Source organism: Chlamydotis macqueenii, chromosome 1 (genome assembly GCF_036417535.1).
Source record: "Chlamydotis macqueenii isolate bChlMac1 chromosome 1, bChlMac1.mat, whole genome shotgun sequence".
NCBI lineage: Eukaryota > Metazoa > Chordata > Aves > Otidiformes > Otididae > Chlamydotis > Chlamydotis macqueenii.
Genome location: NC_141556.1, coordinates 30775073 through 30795629, shown reverse-complemented (window position 1 = coordinate 30795629; position 20557 = coordinate 30775073). Strand labels below are relative to the sequence as shown.

The window sequence follows — 20557 nt, the reverse complement described above, 5'->3', positions numbered from 1 at the left end:
GCACCATTCTGGAGATTTATATCAGAAAGCAACTTCATCACCTTCTGATTAATAATTTATTAACACCATAGACTCATTCAATTATTTCTTTCTAACATTTTCACTCTTTTCCTTTCTCCACCAAAACCACAATTATTTATAAAATGCTGTCAATGCTTTCTCTTAGAAAGAAATATAAAATTATTGTTTAGAAAAAAGACGCCAACTTTCATACCCATAAACTAATGACTAATAATGACCAAAAAATGACCAATAATTATAATCTTGAAACAATATTTGACCATCCACTATTGCTTCCTGAAGAAAAATATCGGGAATACATTTTTACAGGGATGAATAGTTTTATAAGCAGCAATAGAATCTCTAGTTACAGAAGCTGAACTCTTAATAGGAGTAACAGGATGAAACTAAGGATAAGAAAATTTTGTCTGAATATTGAGACAAACTTCTTAACAGTGAAATCTGTTATAGTGTGTAGTCATTTCTAGGAACACGTCATTTTCATATCTATCTTACCCTCAGTGCCCCACAAGTCATGCTGGTTTCAAGACTGACGCACTTGATGGAGTTTGACTTTAAACACAGATGACTGAAAAAGAAAACAGCATACATTTCAAGCTAACCTTTCCATGATTGCTTCTATTTTCTTCGGGTTTTTTTTGTAACACCTACTTACTAGGAATTCTAAAGCTCTGAATAAAAAGTATGTCTGCCTGCTGTGGAAACAAATTACTCATATTTTTTAACTCCATTTGCAAAATATTCTTCCAAATGTTATAGTATTGTCAGATATAAGACAACATGCCACTTTTAGTGTCTCTTTTCAAAACAGATTTTTGGCATAAAAAAGGGATTTCTTTACATACTCTACATTTTGCCACTTTATTAATTTAAAAAAAAAATCTTAAGCACACTTGGGAAGGAAGGAGGTCAGATAATAATACTGTAATACCCATTGTTCGCATATATTTTCCCTTACAGTTTGGAACCAGTGACACAGTGCATTAAAGAGACCTTAATGAAACCAAGAATCATGTTTCTTGAACCAATTAAGAAGAAGTCAGGAAAAAAAAAAAGTTTGATTTGAAGAGGAAAGCTTCACTAATCAGTGGTGATTTCTTGGATTTGTTGCCTACATGAGGCAATATGTATGTATATTATATGTACTTATAACTGAACTTATAAGAAAAGTTGCACTAAATTTCTTACCTTTTTGCTCTTACTTGGTCAACCCTCAGCCTGGCAGGTGGTGATGAGCAAACAATCCAGGAACATTGCATTACGAGCAATACCAATCTTCTCAGTTAATTTCACACAAAGCTGTTTGTGACCAGTATTAACTTTTTACACCTGTCTGTTCTTGCTGCATATAAATAAATTATTTTGGGATGGACCGTCTTTATGAGGTACCCAGTACTTTATTTCATCCAGTCACCATGAGGGAGGTGGGTATGAATAGGACATAATTAATGATAAATTTGTAGTAAAGAATGTTACATATTTATTCTTTAGAGATTCATCAGAGGAAAACTAGAGATTTTTAAATTCACAGAAATACTGGTTATAAAGGAGTTTGTACATAAAATATTAAGAGTTACTTGAGGATAAGAGTAAAAAAAAATATTGGACAATTCACTATAGATATGGGACTAAAGTTACATGATACAGTGCCTCTCTTCCCATGTTATTACTCCACAGTTGAGATTCATATCTTAAAGGTTATATCATGTTGTGTTTTTAAATATACAATATTTTATGTCTTTAAATAAGCATCTGTAAAAAGTGTAGGTATGGGTCAGATGGTCAAGTCTAGCCTCCAATCACTGATAGCTGTCATCAGAAAATGCTCAGAGAAGATCAGATCCCAAAGAGTGATTCATTCCCCCCAGAATCTTCTCTGAGCCTTCTCTAATATGTGGCTCAGAAAGCTCCTGGGCTAGAAACAAAAGAGAAAGTGATTTTATTGATCTCTGTCGTGCCTTCTTTCCATCGCCTTCATCCTAGGCTGAGCAATCCTAGGCATTCCTTCTACAGAGGCAACACCAACCAATAAAACATGGACTTTCTGTAAGTGTATTTTGGCTTGTGATGATTAATCCTTTTATGTCTTCACTGTATTACTTTCAAATCCCTTACTAAAATTTCTCTTTTTAAAATCCCAAATTTTGTTTGGGTGCAAAGAAACACACAAGATTTACCTTTGGTTAAATGAGAAAGAGAGGTCTATGTTTAGTTCATATTATCTTCTTTTTTAGACATACGGTCTGCAAAGTCCTTGGATTATAAATGATCTATGCAGTCAGTAGTTGTTAGAATTCAGCAATTGCCTCTAGAATACTTTTTGGTCTAGAAGTCTTTAGATAATCACAATATGTTACACACTACTTTATAATGCTAATTGCAAATGCAAATAAAAAATCCAGCACATATATTAGTGTGTTATTTTTCTCTATTAGAAACATAGAACTGACATATATTGGAAAATCATTAGGAGTGATTTATCTTCAAAGCTAACCTGTTATTATATGATAATGGTTTTGCTATTTTCAGCCCTAATAAAGAGTGTGATACAATTTATCACACTAAACATTCCCAAAGCACAGCTGGAGAAAGCAGCTCTGGGTGGTATATTTTCTAACTTCTGAAAGATGAATTTATCTTAGCCAATAATATATTAAAACTCTTTTATTATGAGTTGTTCCTCTGACTCTTAAGTGACCTTTAAAAAGGGAAACAAGGAAGACCTGGGGAACTACATACCAGTCAGTCTCACCTCTCTCATGGAGCAGATCCTCCTGGAAACTATGCTAAGGCATATGGAAAATAAGGAGGTGACTGGTGACAGCCAACATGGCTTCACTAAGAGTAAATTGTGCCTGACTAATTTGGTGGCCTTCTATGACTGGTTTACAGCATTGGTGGACAAGGGATGAGCAACTGGTGTCATCTACCTGGACTTGTGCAAAGCTTTTGACACTGTCCCGCATGACATCCTGGAAAGACATGGATTTGACGGATGGACCACTCTGTGGATAAGGAATTGGCTGGATGGCTGCACTCAGAGAGTTGTGGTCAACGGCTCAATGTCCAGTTGAAGACTGGTGATAAGTGGCATTCCTCACAGATTGGTATTGGGATTGGCCCTGTTTAACATCTTTGTTGGTGACATGGACCGTGGGATAGAGTGTACCCTCAGCAAATTTGCTGATGACACTAAGCTGTGGTGCAGTAGATATGCTGGAGGGAAGGATGCCATCTAGAGGAACCTCGGTAGGCTGGAGGGGTGGGTCCATGCAAACATCATGAAGTTCAACAAGGCCAAATGCAAGGTCCTGCACCTGGGTTGGGGCAATCCCAGGCACAGGCACAAACACAGGCTGGGCAGAGAATGGATTGAGAGCAGCTCTGAGAAAGACTTGGGGGTGCTGGTGGATGAGAAGCTCAACATGAGCTGCCAGTGTGCACATACAGGTGAGAAAGCCAACTGCATCCTGGGCTGCATCAAAAGAAGTGTGGCCAGCAGATCGAGGGAGGTGATTCTGCCCCTCTACTCTGCTCTTGTGAGACCCCCACCTGGAGTACTGCATCCAGCTCTGGAGCCCTCAACATAAGAAGGATGTGGACCTGTTGGAGTGAGTGCAGAGGAGGGCCACAAAGATGAGCAGAGGGCTGTAGGAACTCTCCTATAATGGCAGGCTGAAAGAGTTGGGGCTGCTCAGCCTGGAGAAGAGAAGGCTCTGGGGCGACTTTGTAGAAGTCTTCCAGTACCTAAAGGGGGCTTATAGTAAAGATAGGGAGAAACATTTTAGCAGGGCCTGTTGCAATAGGACAAGGAGTAATGGTTTTAAAATAGAGGGAGGTAGATTCAGATTATGCATTAGGAAGACTTTTTTACACTGAGGGTGGTGAAACACTGGCTCAGGTTGCCCAGAAAGCTGGTAGATGCCCCATCCCTGGAAACATTCAAGACCAGGTTGGATAAGACTCTAAGCAGCAACCTAATCTGGTTGAAGATGCTCCTGCTCCTTGCAGTGGGCTTGGACTAGATGACCTTTAAAGGTGCCTTCCAACCCTAACTATTCTATAATTCTATGATAGTGTCGTGGTTTTGTTAGTAAGGGGGGGCCTAAGGTGGTAGCTTCTGTAGGAAACTGCTAGAAGTCGCTCCCCTTTGTTCAGTGGACTCGGCCGGGCCTAGGGCGGACCTGCTGCTGGCCAAGGCCAAGCCGATTGGTAGCAGAATGTCCCGTGATAACGCCTCTGCGATAACGTATTTAAGAAGGGGAAAACAGAAAAAAAAGAGGAGAGAACATGTGAAGAAGCTGAGTGGGGGCAGAGGCGCAGAGGGGGAGGCGCAGGCCTCATGGGCCTTGCAGGCCTCACCCTCTGGCCTCCCGCCAGGCAGCCGACTGGGCCCGACTCGGTCCAGCCCGGCTGCAAGAAGTGGAAAGGAGATGAGAAGTGAATAAGATGTAAAAAAGATCCTGAGAGACATCTACCAGCCTGTTGTGAGGAACGGCTGCAGACGCCAAGGTCAGTTCAGAAGGAGGGGGAGGAATAATGTGGCTCCTGGCCAAGATTCCCCTGCAGCCTGTGGTGACGACCATGGTGGAGCAGGTTGTCCCCCTGCAGCCCATGGAGGTCCACGGAGGAGCAGAGATCCACTTGGAGCCCGTGAAGGACCCCACACGGGGGGAGGTGGATGCCTGAAGGAGGCTGTTGCTCGTGGAGGGCCCGCTGGGACAGCTGTTCTAGAGGGACTGCACCCGTGGAAGAGACGACCCACGCCGGAGCAGTTCCACAAAGGACTGTGGCCGGTGGGAGGGACCCCACGCTGGAGCAGGGGAGGAATGCGAGGAGTTCTTCCCCCGATAATGAAGCAGCGGCGTAAAACAACGTATGATGAACTGACTGCAACCCCCATTCCCTCTTCCCCCCTGTGCCGCTCGGGGCGGGGGGAAGGTAGTAGAGATAATGTTAAGCTTGGGAAGAGGGAGGGGTGGGGGGAGGTTATCTTGTTCTCTGTCTCATTATCCTGCTGTTTGTAGTAATAAATGAATAGTTTTCCCCAAGTCGAGTCTGTTTTGCCCGTGACGGTAACTTTAAGGATTTCTCCCTGTCCTTATCTCAAACCTCGAGCCGTTTTTCCTTATATTTTCTCTCCCTGTTCTCTCAGAAGGTGGGGGGAGTGAGAGAGAGACTGTGTAGTCTGGTCCAATCGGGGCTGAACTATGACAGATAGTAACACTTCTTTTTTTAATTTTCATTCAATAAATATAATTTTACTTTCTGTGAAGGAATACATAGACAAGTGATAATGTAGAAGTTGTTTATGTCTGTAGACTCATTAATTATTGTATTACAAATTTCTTTCCATATACTGTAGGATTGTCTTTGCTATAGACAGTGATGACACATATTTGTATCAAAAAACTTAATCAGATTTTTCTGAATATTTTCTATTTTGAAGCATTGATCATGCAGGTTACTGAAACAGAGATCCAGCTAGGCACTCTTTTCCGCCATTCCTTCAGCTTTTGAAGTATTAATTCTTTGCACCTTTAATCTATATAAAAGTCTAAATTTTAAGTGGAAAAACAATTATAAACCACTTCATGGGGCTGACAATTCATCATGTTGTTTTCTGAAAATCAAAGCCCTGGGAATCTCCACTGTTGATCTTTGTGCCCAGGAAACCATCAGTTGTAGAAATACAAATTGGAGGAGGGAAAGGAGAAGAAAAGGAAAAAAAAGAAAAGCTGCTGCTAAGTAAGGTAAGACTATTGGAAACAACCACAGAGTGACAGGCTGGGAGGAGCTCTGGGCGTATCTGGTTCATCTTCTAGCCAAAAGTGGGATCAGTATTCCATAAGCCATTTCTCACAGAAGTTAATCAAAGTTGTTCCTAAAAATTTCTGTTTCCATATTTCCTAGCATGCATAATATTCAATTTCAGAAAGTTTTCCTGTTATCTGCTATAAACCTGACTTGCTACAGATGAAGCTCTTTACTTTCGTAGCTGGATGTTCCCTTTCCCCCTGCAGCTCTTTTTTTTATGTAGTTGAAACTGTAGTCCAGAGACTCTCCTCCCTAATATACAATTTCTTCAGTCTGTCTTATAGGTCAGACCAGTATTGGTTCCTCTTGTTGTTCTCTCAAAGCTCTCTAAGTGGCCCAGTCCTAACTTAGAGCACAGCACCAAAATCTGAACAAAGTATTCTAACTGAAGCCTAATACCGTGGGCAGAAAGACTGCTTGACACATTGGCAATACTCCTACGCCTGTTTACCACAGTGTAACAACACTACTCAGTCATGATCAGTTTGGATTAATTTTCATCTCCACACCTTGTTTTGCAGTTTGGTTGCCCAAATGTATATTTCCCATTCTACATTTTTTACCTGATTGTCCCTACCTGTATGTAAAAGCCTGGTGTTTCTCCTTAGTGAATTGCATTTTCCTTGCCTAATAACTTATCTGGTTGCTCAAGATTATTTAATCTTTTAATTCTCTCCTTAAACATTTTTGCAGTTCCTCCCGGCTTGATGCCATCTCAAATTTAAGTATTAATACTTTCTTCCTTTTATTTTTATATATTTTTTTTACTTATACGCATAATACTTTATATCAGTTAACTGCACATTTATCTTAATCATGTATAGACTTCCAACTACTGTTTAATGAATTACCTAGGAATAAAATGAAACGTTCTGCTTGTCACAACAAAAAAAATGCAACTGAAAAGTAATAAAATATACATTATATGTTACTGCATAATCCAGAAAAAAAAATAAATAAAACTGTTTATATGAGCAAGGACTAACTAAACAAGAAGTCTGCTAAATCAGGACCTTGGTTTTCCTATCTGTCAATTTCAAAATCCTCAAAATTCTTAGAGGTTAGAGGCAAGATGTTGCATACATTGCTTTTTTGATGTATTGCTTTCCCAAGATTTTACCATCCTATTTAGGATTAAGCCACTCATGCATCCCAAAACACAAGAGTGTAAAAGTATCAGAATTTTTCAACTGTAACAAAGGAAAGAAAAAAAAATGTTTATGGATTAGCATTGATTCTAGATTAGCTAGGAGCTGGCACTGAACATGCAATTTTGAGAGAACAGAATAATTCCTTATCATATATCTGCTATACATGGAAGAAATTATTTTATTCTTTTTCCTCAGCTACAGGACTAGCATGAATTGCCAGATAAGAACTCCTTGTAATATTTGCAAATTAGGACATGAATAATTGAAAGTGTTTGGAAGTGACTCTATGACTGGGGAAATGGTATAGAACTTATTCAATCATTTCCAGTGAAATGTAAGTATATTTCCTTCATATGCTGCATAAATATTTGATTAACCACTGTGCAAAGCATTTGTAAAGCATCTGCTCAGCATGAGATTGAAACCTGGTCGACACCAGTAAATAGAAGGAATAAACTCTACCTGGTGGGAAATGTCAAATGCAAGTTTAAAAATTTCAGACTTTGATATTCTGATCCATTGAGTTGAAAAGAATAAGAAAATATACATTTAAAATGATGGAACTGAAAAAAAAAAGATGTAGACACATTCACACGTGGAGGTCATGTGTGAACTATGGTATTTTGTCATTGTATGGTTAATTTGGAATTCATATTTCATTTTGTTGTCAGTTTTTTGAATCATCAGCTTACCTGAAAAAAAAAAATTGGAAAACTATGTTCCTTGCTTGGTAAGGTATGATATATAATTACAGTTCCATAGATAACTTGTCATTGATTTGAGGGTTACATAGCTTGGAGCATACAATTTGTGCCAACTGATATTGACCAGCCCTATTTCGTTTGTAGAGCAGATGTGAGAAGTCTCTATTAAGTTATTGTTCATAAGAGCCTTTAAGAAGTAGTCATTTCTTGAGTACATAGGAAAAAAAAATCACCAAACATTTAATCATTTCTAATACTGAAGTAAAAACGTCAACTTGTCATAAAAGTTCTGAAATGTTTGACTCCATGTTTTTCAGCTTAATTTCTGGCAATGAGAAACACTAAGAACAGTTTTGAAAAAAATGTTTCAATATTATGTGTGAAAAGAAATGATAGTGCCAGGAACTGAAATGAAAAAAGCCAACAAACTATTTTTAGAGATCTTCACCCTGTTATTGCAGACTAAAGATTCTGAGAGGTGAAGCAACTCTGGAAAATCAGGAAGGTCTGAAAAACCAAAGCAACACTGTGAGCATAGAATCATAGAATCGTAGAATGGTAAGGGTTGGAAGGCACCTTCAAAGGTCATCTAGTCCAAGCCCCCTGCAAGAAGCAGGGAAATCCCTGACTACATCAGGTTGCTCAGAGCCTCATCCAGCCTGGCCTTGAACATTTCCAGGGACGGGGCATCCACCACCTCTCTGGGCAACCTGTTCCAGTGTTCTACAACTCACATTGTAAAACTTTTTTCCTAACATCTACTCTAAATCTACCTCCCTCTATTTTAAAACCATTATCCCTTGTCCTATCACAACAGGCCCTACTGAACAGTCTCTCCCCATCTTTCCTGTAGGCCCCCTTGAGGTACTGGAAGAATGCTATAAGGTGTCCCCGGAGCCTCCTCTTCTCCAGGCTGAACAGCCCCAACTCTCTCAGCCTGATCTCATAGTAAAGGTGTTCCAGTCCTCTTATCATCTTCGTGGCCCTCCTTTGAACTCGCTCCAACTGGTCCATGTCCTTCTTATGTTGGGAGCTCCAGAACTGGACACAGTACTCCAGGTGAGGTCTCACCAGGGCAGAGTAGAGGGGCAGAATCACCTCCCTCAACCTGCTGGCCATGCTCCTCTTGATGCAGCCCAGGATGCAGTTGGCCTTCTGGGCCGCAAGGGCGCATTCTGGCTCATGTTGAGCTTTGCGTCCACCAGCACTCCCAAGTCCTTCTCCTCAGGGCTGCTCTCAATCCATTCCCCACCCAGCCTGTATTTGTGCCTGGGATTGCCACGACCCAGGTGCGGGACCTTGCACTTGGCCTGGTTGAACTTCATGAGGTTGGCACGGGCCACCTCTCCAGCCTGTCAAGGTCCCTCTGGATGGCATCCCTCCCTTCCAGCGTGTCGACGGCACCACACAACTTGGTGTCATTGGTGAACTTGCTGAGGGTACACTCTATCCCACTGTCCCTGTCACTGACAAAGATGTTGAACAGGGCTGGTCCCAACACGGACCCCAGAGGGAAGCCACTTATGACCAGTCTCCACTTGGACATCGAGCCGTTGACCATCACTCTCTGAGTGCGGCCATCCAGCCAACTCCTTATCCACCGAGTGGTCCGTCCATCAAACCCATTTCTCTCTAGTTTAGAGAGAAGGATGTCATGTGGGACAGTGTCAAAAGCTTTGCACAAGTCCAGGTAGATGATATCTGTTGCTCATCCCTTGTCCACTGATGCTGTCACCCCGTTAGAGAAGACCACCAAATTGGTCAGGCACGATCTGCCCTTGATTAAGCCATGTTGGCTGTCACCAATCCATTGTTGACATTTACTCCGGATGATTGCTGCAGGTTCAAGTCCTGTCATCTCCATGGTATTCTGGTAGGAAGCTAGGAGAGGAAATTCATATATTTGTCAAAATAGAGCTCCTGAACTTGCAGATACAGGATAACAGAGAGGAACAATTATTATATTAAAATTAATTCTTTAAGAAACAGACAATATTCACATCAGTGCCATTTGGATTTTGACCATTAACAGACACAGTGAGATTACAGCACTATGTATGTGCCTCTGGGACATCATATATTGAGATATTCCTTTTTATTGCTCTCACTAATTCAAATCAATCTGTAAGACTAATATAAAAATATCTTCAAATGTCTTTGCCTATGTTAAACTGACAATTCAAAAAAGGCAATTTTGCCTAATACAAACTATGTTATTTGTCATATGGATTTTTACCTCTTCATGAAATTGGCAAAGTAAAAGCTCATCACTTTTCAACATTTGTCTTTATTCTATCATGCTATTATTGAGCTATATTGACTTAATTGATATAATGGAGCATAATCCAATTGAATGCAATGTTTCAAATTTTTTTTTATATTGTCAAAAAAAATAATTGTGAAACAGATAACCCAATTGAATTACCTCATTTGTTTTAAGAAGATGTTATATGTTTGAATATGGTCTTCTGTTTAATTTATTACACTGAATTCTTCACTTATGAATTAAAGCACAGTAAAAGAAGAAAAAAAATCAAAGGGTGAAAGAAGACCTAATTATCTTCACAAGATTGTCCTCCAGTACTTATAGAGTCCCAGGTAAAAGCTGAGAATGAAGAATTATTGCTGAAGGATGGAAACTTTCCTTTTGATTTTTTGCTCGTCTAACTTGAAGCTATTCAGTCAGTCTATTCCAATTGTATTTTGTGTCTGGTTTTGTTCCCCTAAAGGTCCTAGTGCTTTTGTATAATGTACCATTGCAACTGTAACTTGGTGTTATATGAATACATGATGAAATATCTGGGATGGTAAAAATTTAAAGCCCTTTATACTATTTTCAACTTAGGAAATCTCTTTTGATTTATAGTGTTATTCCAACCCAATACTATTTATGGGATTTATTGAAGAAGAAATGGATTTCTACAGCTTCCAGTCCAATAAGCCTTCATGAGAAGTATGCATGATATAATGAAAGAGAAAAAAAATAAAAAGTTTTAAAAACCTCTGTTTGGCAGTCAATGGCTAAGGAGCACAGGAATAAAGATCCTGCACCAAAGCCTGCTCGATTGGATGTCTTTTGGTTTCCCCAAAATATATGATCAAGTATGACATATTCAACAGCTTCCAGACACACTCAGAGGTGTATTTGCAAACACCTGCTCTAAGCAAGGTGAAGCAATTTCCTTTACCCTCTTGATTTAGGCTATTTATATAAACCTGACATACTAAAATAGCTGGTCTTGCACTGTTTACTCTTGAATATCTCCACTTCTCAGCTGCATCCAGTTTGTTTCAACCATTGTGTGGTATCTTCACAGATTCCCTCAGGAAATGGGAAACTGAAGAAAAGAAGTTACAAAAAAGAAGCCTAAACTTCCCAATTTATTTTAATAATTTAAAATAAATGCAAGCTTTTTTACTTTTATAAATAGCCTGAGCACTTGTCTAATTTTGTTTTTCAGTATGTTTCATTGTAATATCAAACAAGAGACACCTTCAAAAAAAACCTAAGAGAATATTAAAAAGTTAGTGTCTAAAACAAAAAAAAAAGTTTTAACCACTGCAAAATGAAAAATAAAATAGAAGCAATTCAAATACATTTTTACATACTTTTTTAAACAATATGAAATAGAATCAAAACTGTATTAAGATAAAGTTATTTTAATAGAATGGTAGCATCATAAAACAATTTGGAAGAAGCCAAAGTCTGCTCTCCAGAAGTCCAGGTAGAGAGCTTGCTACACACCTTCCTCGCTGCCCTAAGGATCTTGAACTCCACCATTTCATGGTCACAGCAGCCAAGGCTGCCCTTGAGCTCTACATTCCCCACCAGCCCTTCCTTGTTGATGAGAACAAGGTCCAGTATACCACCTCTCCTCGTTGGCTCCTCTATCACTTGGAGAAGGAAGTTATCATTAACACATTCCAGGAACCTCTTGGTTACTGGATTGCTTATGCCTTGCTGTTGTTGTTCCTTTAACAGATATTGGGGTGGTTGAAGTCCCCCATGAGGACCAGAGCTTGTGAAGATGAGGCTACTTCTATCCGGCTATAGAGGACTCATCTGCTTGGTCTTCCTGGAAGGGTGGCCTGTAGCAGACCCTCACTGTAATGTCACCTGTCCTTGCTCTCCCTTTAATCCTGACCCATAAGCTCTCTGTCTGCTCCTCATTCATTCCCAGGCAGGGTTCCATGGTGAAGCTAACTTGCTGACTGAAGTTTAAAAGTATTATTTTTAAGAAACTGAAATGAAGTTGCAGTGGTTTTAAATGCAGTCATTTCACAATATATTTTGAAGTAGTTTCTTAAATCAACATTAAATGTTCCAGTTTTCTGCTAAAAATATTCAGATTTTATGCCCTAAAATATCTCTCTTATTTGAAAAAATACTCTAATATTTTTAATTGAAGAAAAATTCTGAATTTGAACTAGCTTATCTGGTATATAAATCTATGTGGTCTTTTTGGTAGTATTTTTGCTGCATAATTTAATTCAATAGTTTATTTGATCACTTTTATACTCTCTTGCTTTTATTTCTAGTTGTTTCTTCTCTTTTGGTTTCTTTCAGTACACTATTTTCTGTGTCTTCTCTTCCACATGTTTCAAATCTCCCTGACCGTGTTCTCGCTTACGAGAATTCTTCTTCCTTTCCTGTCCAATGGCATCATAATACTAAAAATTCAGGTTCCCAACATGACAAATTTAAGGTCCATATTAGAGAATAAAATTGCCAGTGGCCCATAGGCACCAATGCTGCATGTGTCTGGGAAATGTAAATTGTCAGGTAAAGGATGCTACAAGCAAAACTGTGATGCTTATGGGCACCTAGTTCCTGAACAGCTAGATGAAGCATGTGTAGGTTGCCTGGTGGCAGATAAGCATTGCTGAAAAAGTACCTGAGCCTTTTTGTGGATTTGCCTGCCTGTGTCATCCTTCCTTCCCCTCTGCGTCATCCTTCCCTCCCCTCTACATCATCCTTCCTTCCCTCCCCAGGTTCTCCCTTCTCCTGTGGTTGGGGCTTTCTGGTCCACTGCTCCTCAGATTCTCACTCCTCTTCCTTTCTCTCCAGGAATTATCTATTGCAGTCTACCTAAGACTGTGTAATGCACCCAGCAGGGTTTCTGTAATAGCTCTCCTTAGAAAGCACTTCTTTGCTCTTTGTTTTTAGCCTTTGAAACTCTCATTTCACTATTTTTAATTTCTAGCACCTCAGCTGGTCTTAATGTAACTTTCTCACCTGTTCACACATCATTCACCATCTTCTTTTATTTCACCTCCCTTTGTCATGTTGCTTTACCTATATGCTAGGATACTTGCAGCTGACCTGAGTGCATAGCACTTCTGCTTTCTTTTGTCACTTGTTCTTCTGATCCAGGTTCTAATAATAATAATGTGACAAACTTTACAGGTGTTTTGGAAAACACATAAACAAATAGGCAATATTCACTCTACCTTAAATAGAGAGTCCTCAACAGATAAAATAATAAACCCTATCCTTGTGAAACCACCTAAAGAAACCATATTTAATATTGCAGTTTGCAATGGTAGGTCTTCTATAATATTTACAGAAACAGGCTAAAAATCAACCCATCCACCCTCAATTACAGTATAGCAAATATAGCAGTTGCTTTATAACCAGAAGGTGGAATATTGTACAGGTGTGCAGAACAGAGCTCAAAGCCAATATTTTTTGTATGTGCACTATAAAAAGTACTGTACCTAATGATTCAATCCTCTGCTGTGCGGAGTGCCTCCTGGAGGGTGCCAAGTGCCTTCAACTCCTAAGTCTTTCTGTATCTCTCCAAAAGCATTGGAAAATTGACCTATAAAACAGTAAGGTACTTAATAACGCTTTCCATCTGACTTGAAGAGAAATCGTTCAAAGAAGGAATGAAAGCTACTGCTGAGACATTCTTGACAGAAAAGCTAGTTGATTCAAGTGGCCAGTACTTATGTTTTTGTGATAACAATTCATCAAATCTTCGTAATCAGAAATGATGGAAAAGGAAATAAAAGGGAAAAATAGCTGGCAGCTACATGGAGCTTTGAACCAACTCTAGACTTAGTGAAGTTTGATAAGATGTGAAAGTTTGATATTTTATAACCCTTAAAAAAGACTTTTTTATATACTGAAAGCCATTGTTTCCATAATGTTGATTTTGCAGAAGAGAATTTAACTTCTTGGTTTTCAGACAGCATTTTATGGTGGTCTATCACTCTCAATTTCATCTTTTATGTCACATTATGTTACCTTCCAAATTTCATAATATAAATGGTTGAAAAGGAACTACCAGGGAAAACTTCAAACAAAAATCTTAATGTATGTAAGGGACTGGGCTCCCTGTCATAGTGCAGGCACTTGCCACCCAGCTCCTGGCAGTGCCTACACTGGCATGCCATGCTGGAATCTCTAAAGTATCAGAAAGAAAGGCCTAGTTTGGGAGGAAAACTGTACTAACTTCCACCACCACATCCATTCTGTTTGTAGGAGATTCAAACTGAGGAGAAAGAGGATTAGTAGGCTGAATATATCCCCTAGGATAAGCCAACTTGCCCAAAGTCCTGAGTACCTTAGGTCCTTTTTAAGGTATTCTATATACACACATTATTTCACAGATACCAAAATCCCAGCCTCAAAGGCTTACTCCTGGAAGCTAAGACAAAGAAAACAGTAATTTCCCTGTATACTTTGGAATCTGTCAAATTTTAAATGCCCACTATTTGCTGCAGACATCTGCTTTTTAAAGGTATGGAAAGTGGAAAGCTCAGCCACTGCACACACCTTGATCAGTTCTTAGATAATTTCCTTTGCTGGATCTAGCTTTTCTTGACTTCTGGCAACTCTTATTTGAATGCTTTCTGACCTTTAAAATATTACTTTCTTGGTTGAGCGGAATATTTTCCCATTCTTTTTTTTCATATTTTTCTTAAGCCTAACACCATTTTACCATGATTAATCACCAGAACTCTTCTGTGTGAGTTCTGCCACCCTCCCCACTTAGGTCTGGGTGTAGGTTCCACATCATACTGTGTCTTCAGATTCACAGGTATTTGGAAAGTTAAGATAGCTCATGATTTCCCACTATTCCCAGGAATATTTGCTTTTAATAGTATTTTTTAGAAAATTATCTATACTAAATGCACTGTATATAATAAATATATAACAGATTTCAACAATTTTGAAGTACAGCATCGATAATCCTTGTCCAGTGTGATTTTTAACATAATCAGTTTCTTCTTATTCAGGATATCACTTCTCTCTCTAGCACAATCCAAAGTGGAGATCATACAAGATGATTTCAATGAAGTATGCCATCCAAGGCAGAAGACACAATACAAAGAGAGAATCCACAATTAGGTATAGCTATATTCCAACTATCAAAAAAAAAATTAGACTTAAGTTAGAGGCACTTAATTCTGCATAAATATAACATCTACAGATTTTCTTTTCTATTTTCCTTAGAAATATTAATCCCCTTCTTACTCACATAGAAATTAGCAAAACTTGGCTGAGATGACACCTCACTTGTAAGGACTCTTTTCCCAGAGTCCCTTCTGGCCAACAGGCTAAATTCTGTCATTAAACTTCTGTCATTTGTCTAGGCTCAGCTTTCTTGTATATACCTTTTCTAAATGGACACCAGAATGTATTTTTTCTAGTCTCAGCAGAAGCCTGAAAATCCTGAGAAATTAATGATACAGTAAACCAAAAATCCTGAGCTAAGAAAAATTCCTGTGTGAAGAAGGTGACTCGTATTTTAACTAACCTTTATTTAAAATTTATATAATTTTGGATAAGGAGAAGAGTATGATGCTGAATGTTTTTCATTCTCACAGAGGGGAAGGCACAAGGCTCTAACTTTGAAAGTTAGAGCTAAACCAGGCAAGTTAGCTCTGACAGTGTTACAAAACATTAGAGAACACTATACATTTTTCTCACATATTGTCATTGGCCAGTTTAGCTTACTTGTTTAGGAAATGGCATAAATCCAGAAAAAAAAAAAGCCAGGTATGAGTATTAAGCTTACTATGATATTAACAATTACCAAGAGATTTTGTTCCAAGGCTTTTTTTTTTTTAAAGATATTTAAATGTTGCCCCAGCATTTAAGAATTCAGTATGTAAGGACATCCTGCTGCAGTACAAAAATACAACAAGTCAAATATTTCAGTTTCTAGGAATTTCCACATATAAGAATGGCTTTAGAAAAGCGAGAGCTCTGTTCTTTAGAAGTCTCTAAATCTTTTCTTGAGAAATCTCTATTTCTTTAGAAAGACTAAAATGCAGACACACTAGTTAGAAGAACTTATGTTAGAGTCAACGGGGCCAGATTCTTGTGGAGCTTTGAAGAGCCATAGAGTAGAGAGCTGCAAGGCGATAAGCTTATAGAATAAGCATGATGTTAAACCACTTACAGAACAGTGTAGCTAACCACCAGGTTGCTGAAAAAGTGGTAGGGATGTTTCCTGGTCCTACTTCAAGTTCTGTGAAGAAGTCTTTAACAATTTATTTTGATCAAATGTTATAACACGGATTTGTGTCGTAGTTTAGCTCTGCTCAGGACCAAGCTACGCAGCCTTTCACTCTCCTCACCTTCCAAGGGAACGGGGGAGAGATAATATAACAAAAAAGCTCAAGGTTTCAGATAAGGACAGGGAGAGATCATTCAAGTCACCATTGCAGGCAAAACAGACTCAACTTGGGCAAAATTGTTTCAATTTATTATTAATAAAACCAAAGCAGGATAATGAGAGAGAATAAAAACAATTTCCCCCACCCTTCCTCTCTTCCCAGGCTTAACTTCATTTCAATTATCTCTACCTCATTCCACCCCTTGCGTGGCAGAGAGGGGGAATAGGGAATGGAGGTTGCGGTTAGTTCATCACATGTTGTCTTCCACCACTCCTTCCTCCTCAGGGGAAGAACGCCTCACGTTCCTCCCCTATTCCAGCGTAGGATCACTCCCACGGGCCACAGTCCTTCATGAACTGCTCCGGTGTGGGCTGCTTTTCCACGGGGTGCAGTCCCTCAGGAACCAGCTGCCCCAGCATGGTCCCTCCAAACGCCATATCCTCCTTCAGGCATCCACCTGCCCCAGAATGGGGTCCTCCACGGGCTGCAGGTGGATCTCTGCTCCTTCGTGGGCCTTCATGGACTGCAGGGGCACAGCTGGCCTCACCATGGGCTGCACCACGGGCTGCAGGGGAATCTTGGCCAGGAGCAGCATTACTCCTCCCCCATCTTCTTCACTGACCTTGGCATTCACTGCTGTTCCTTTCACAATAATTTTTTCTGAATCAGGCTCAGGCAGACACCTCTCAGGTCTCTCACATTTCTACATCTTCTCTCCACTTCTTACAGCCAGGCCAGGCCAAATCGGGCCCATACGGCCACCTGGAGGGAGGTCAGAGGGTGAGGGCTGCAAGCCTCACAGGGCTCGTGCTTCCCCCTTTCTGATCCCGCTTCTGTTTCTTCTTCTTTTTTAAAAATTTATTTATTTTCCCCTTCTTAAATAAATTATCACAGAGGCATTATCACTGTCATGAATTGGCTTGGCCCTGGCCAGAGGCAGGTCTGCCCCAGACATAGCCGAGTCCACCAGAAAAAGGGGAGCAACTTCTAGGAACTTCTTGCAGAAGTGGCCACTGTAGCCTCCCCTGCCACTACACAAAACCAACACAAATAAGCATGATGTTTAATCACGTAAAGAACAGTGTATCTAACCACCAGGTTGCTGAAAAAATGATATGGCTGTTTCCTGTTCCTACTTCAAGTTCTGTGAACCATTTATTTCGATGAAGTGTTATAACATGGATTTGTGGCTAATGAGAGGCAAAGATTGATCCCAGGACATTTTATACTCAGTATTCAAAGAGAAAGATGCTTTCTGGCACTTGGATCATCACCTTTTATCCTGGAAACAAATATTCCTTTGCTGTCTGAGTTCTTCAGCCTAGTGCTGTACACACCACAGGACACCATTAGACGCTATATACTGTTGCCTCCCAGTGCACAGATAAGTTATCTGAGCTTTGTTTACTCTGTTTGTGATTTTGATAAAGCAGTTTAGTGGGTAAAAGGTTTAAATTTTCGCTTTGTCATTTGGGCCTAATCATTTAAACCTGGCAAATATATTCAAGCATCCTTTTTTTAAAAAATGTATGTTTAAGAAAATGATTTCAGGAATCAACCCAGCCACAATATCACAAGACTAACAGATTTTATTTCTATGTACTGATTGAAGTGGGGTTTTACCACAAGCTGGAGGATGCTCAAGATCTCTTAAAAGGAAGTGCATTACCTGATGAGTTTCCTGGATGTAGCTGCTCATTGCTTATTGGTCCCAGAATGCCGTTTGCATTGCTCACGTTACCTGCATTCAAGAGAGCCTGAGATTAGGTGAGATACTACATTTCAGTCTTTTAATATCACTGGATTCATTTTTATGGGAGTGTATTAGGGAGGGGTTTCATGAAGTGTTCTGCCATTAGCAGAGAGCAGGAGGTGGTGTTGAGAAACAAGAGCGCAGACGGACCGGGAACCTCTTCAACCAGGTGGCTGGAAGTGGTGAACAATGTGGTGTCACAGCCTCAGCTCTTTCAGGTGCACAGCAAGACAAGCCTTTTTGTGCTGTAAGTAATGAGTCTGTTAGTCATTTAAAATGGAGGAGTAACACTTGTGAAAACTACAGGCCTGTTTAAACAATTAAATGGACCACAATGAAATATGCTAGGATTCTATCAACAGAGTCCAAATGATTTGTAGGTAAATTAATACTTGAGGACCAACTTGTATTCGTGAGGCATAAGTTAACTTCAGACTCTATAATGAAAGGTTTTGTTTGAATTCAAATTGATGGTGAAACAGAGGCCTAAGTGTTAGCAAATGTTGCCAAGACAAAAAGCATTTAACAAAACTGTAAAGCATAATGAAATAAATGTTCAAACTTTGGTGAGTTTTAGGTAAGTTTGTGGAAAATTTCCTTTCTTGTGCCTCCAAAAGCAGCAACTAGTATCTGCAAGGAGGTATTATGCAATTTCTCCTAGTAAGTCTTTACCGATGAGTATATACAAAATGGAGATATTTCCTTCCTTTCTTTTACAATTGTAAATTTATACTTTTTCTTGCAGATTGTGCGGCATTCCTTGCAGCGAATTGACAATCCTTCTAACAGCCATGGGCTTCCTGCAAATTTTATCCATACTCAAGAACAAAAAAAACCAGTAGTTCCAACTTACCTGCTAATTTGGAAACTGACCACATGCATCTAATTCAATGCATCTTTAAGGTTTTGTTTATGCAATTGAAGATAGCAATTGCAAATTTTCAGTTGGATTTCTCTCGTATCAATGTTAGATAACTGCACTGCCTACTAGATCTAAATATCTGTACTGCAAGCACAGATTAAATAAATAAATAAATAAATAAATAACTTAAGTCTTCCTATGACTTTTCCGTGGTAGTGCACTGAAACATTTTGTTTTCACTTCGTACAGTGATGTGTGCATAAACACTTCTGTCAGCATGGCTAGTAATAATGCATAATTACAATCAAATCCTCTGGGCTTTGCAAATAACTGTTGTTTTTCTCTCTTCAGTTCCAATGTCTTGAAATATACATACTCCTCCGACACGACACTTGGCCAATGAACATCTTCAGGAAATATAAGTGCTGATATAATGAGCCCTTCATGTTGCTGTTCTCTTTCCACAGAATTTCCGGCAGACAAATTGAAAGTTTTGGGTTTTTTTTTTGGTCACAATTTTAAAAATCACCTTTTTAGTGGAATATAATTTATACTGCATGTTTCTTTCTGATTAGTGCTGTGCTTGCTGTGCACAAGCAAGGCTGTGCTTGTGCCTGTGCGAGACAGAGGGTATCTCAGGCTCTCCCTTACTCATATCAAGACCAAATGCTATTTGGATAGACCTTCCCATTATGCCTCAGAGGTGTAAAGAAAGCTTTTTAAAGGATTAAGGGAGCATATGTGATTTGACTAGTGCATGGTATTTGACCCACAGTATTGTATGCTAGGACATCCGTTACCTCTGAAACAGATGAGCCAGTATTTCTTAAATGAAATGTCAGTGTTTCCTTGATTTATTCTATTTATTTATATTATTTATATTTCCTTGATTTGAGTTCCGGCTTCGGTCTTGGGGCAAGGCTGAGCAGTGCACCAGTCCCACTCCTGTCCTTCCTAGTGAACTTCTTCCTCAGTGAACCTGTTTCCATGGAGATTGAATCTGCCATGGGGGTCAGCTAGTGCTTTCCAAAAAGGACTGTATTTACATAAGAAAAGGACTGGGATCCTGGTGTGTGCAGCCCAGCAGGTAAGGAGAAGTTTTGTAGCACTTAACATATTCATGAATAGCAGTTCATCATAACTTCGAAGTATTTATTTGGAATTAATTCGGCCTTTACCTGATTTCTTGCTGTGAATCTGCCTCTGCAAAGGTCTGATTTTTTTTTCCCCAATAATGCCAGTGACAGCACCTACACTGGAACATGTAATAAAAATAAACTTCTCTCTGATATTAATTTTTTTGTGGTTGTATTGTTCTGGTCTTGCATAATTCCAGAGATCTTTCTGCAGCAACATCTCACAAGTTTGCAAGTTTCTTAGCAGTCCAACACAAAGTTATACGACTGGGCCATATCAATTTGGGCTTTGGACTCTTGATCCCAGGCAGCTAAGCCACTGTGGAAGGGAAAAGGTCACAGAGAAAAGGGGATACTGTAACCTTCTAGCATCTTGCATAACAGAGTAAGAACTCTATGAATTTGGAATCAAAATCCACTAAAGATGGCTCTATCTTGCCCTGCAAAATAGTAAGTTGGAAGCATGGTGAATAAGATGTGCC

At 39.4% G+C, this 20557-nt stretch overlaps 1 long non-coding RNA gene across 2 annotated transcripts in view; it reads left to right on the top strand.

The window, feature by feature from the left end:
* The window catches only part of LOC147601995 (uncharacterized), a 132886-nt gene extending 112729 nt beyond the window's left edge, over positions 1-20157 (top strand). For both annotated transcript variants that reach the window (XR_015257560.1, XR_015257561.1), the window contains exons 2-5: positions 17937-18091; positions 18187-18324; positions 18823-18980; positions 19291-20157. This is a non-coding gene — a long non-coding RNA (uncharacterized LOC147601995). The remainder of the gene's footprint in view (positions 1-17936; positions 18092-18186; positions 18325-18822; positions 18981-19290) is intronic.
* Positions 20158-20557: the final 400 nt, after the last annotated feature.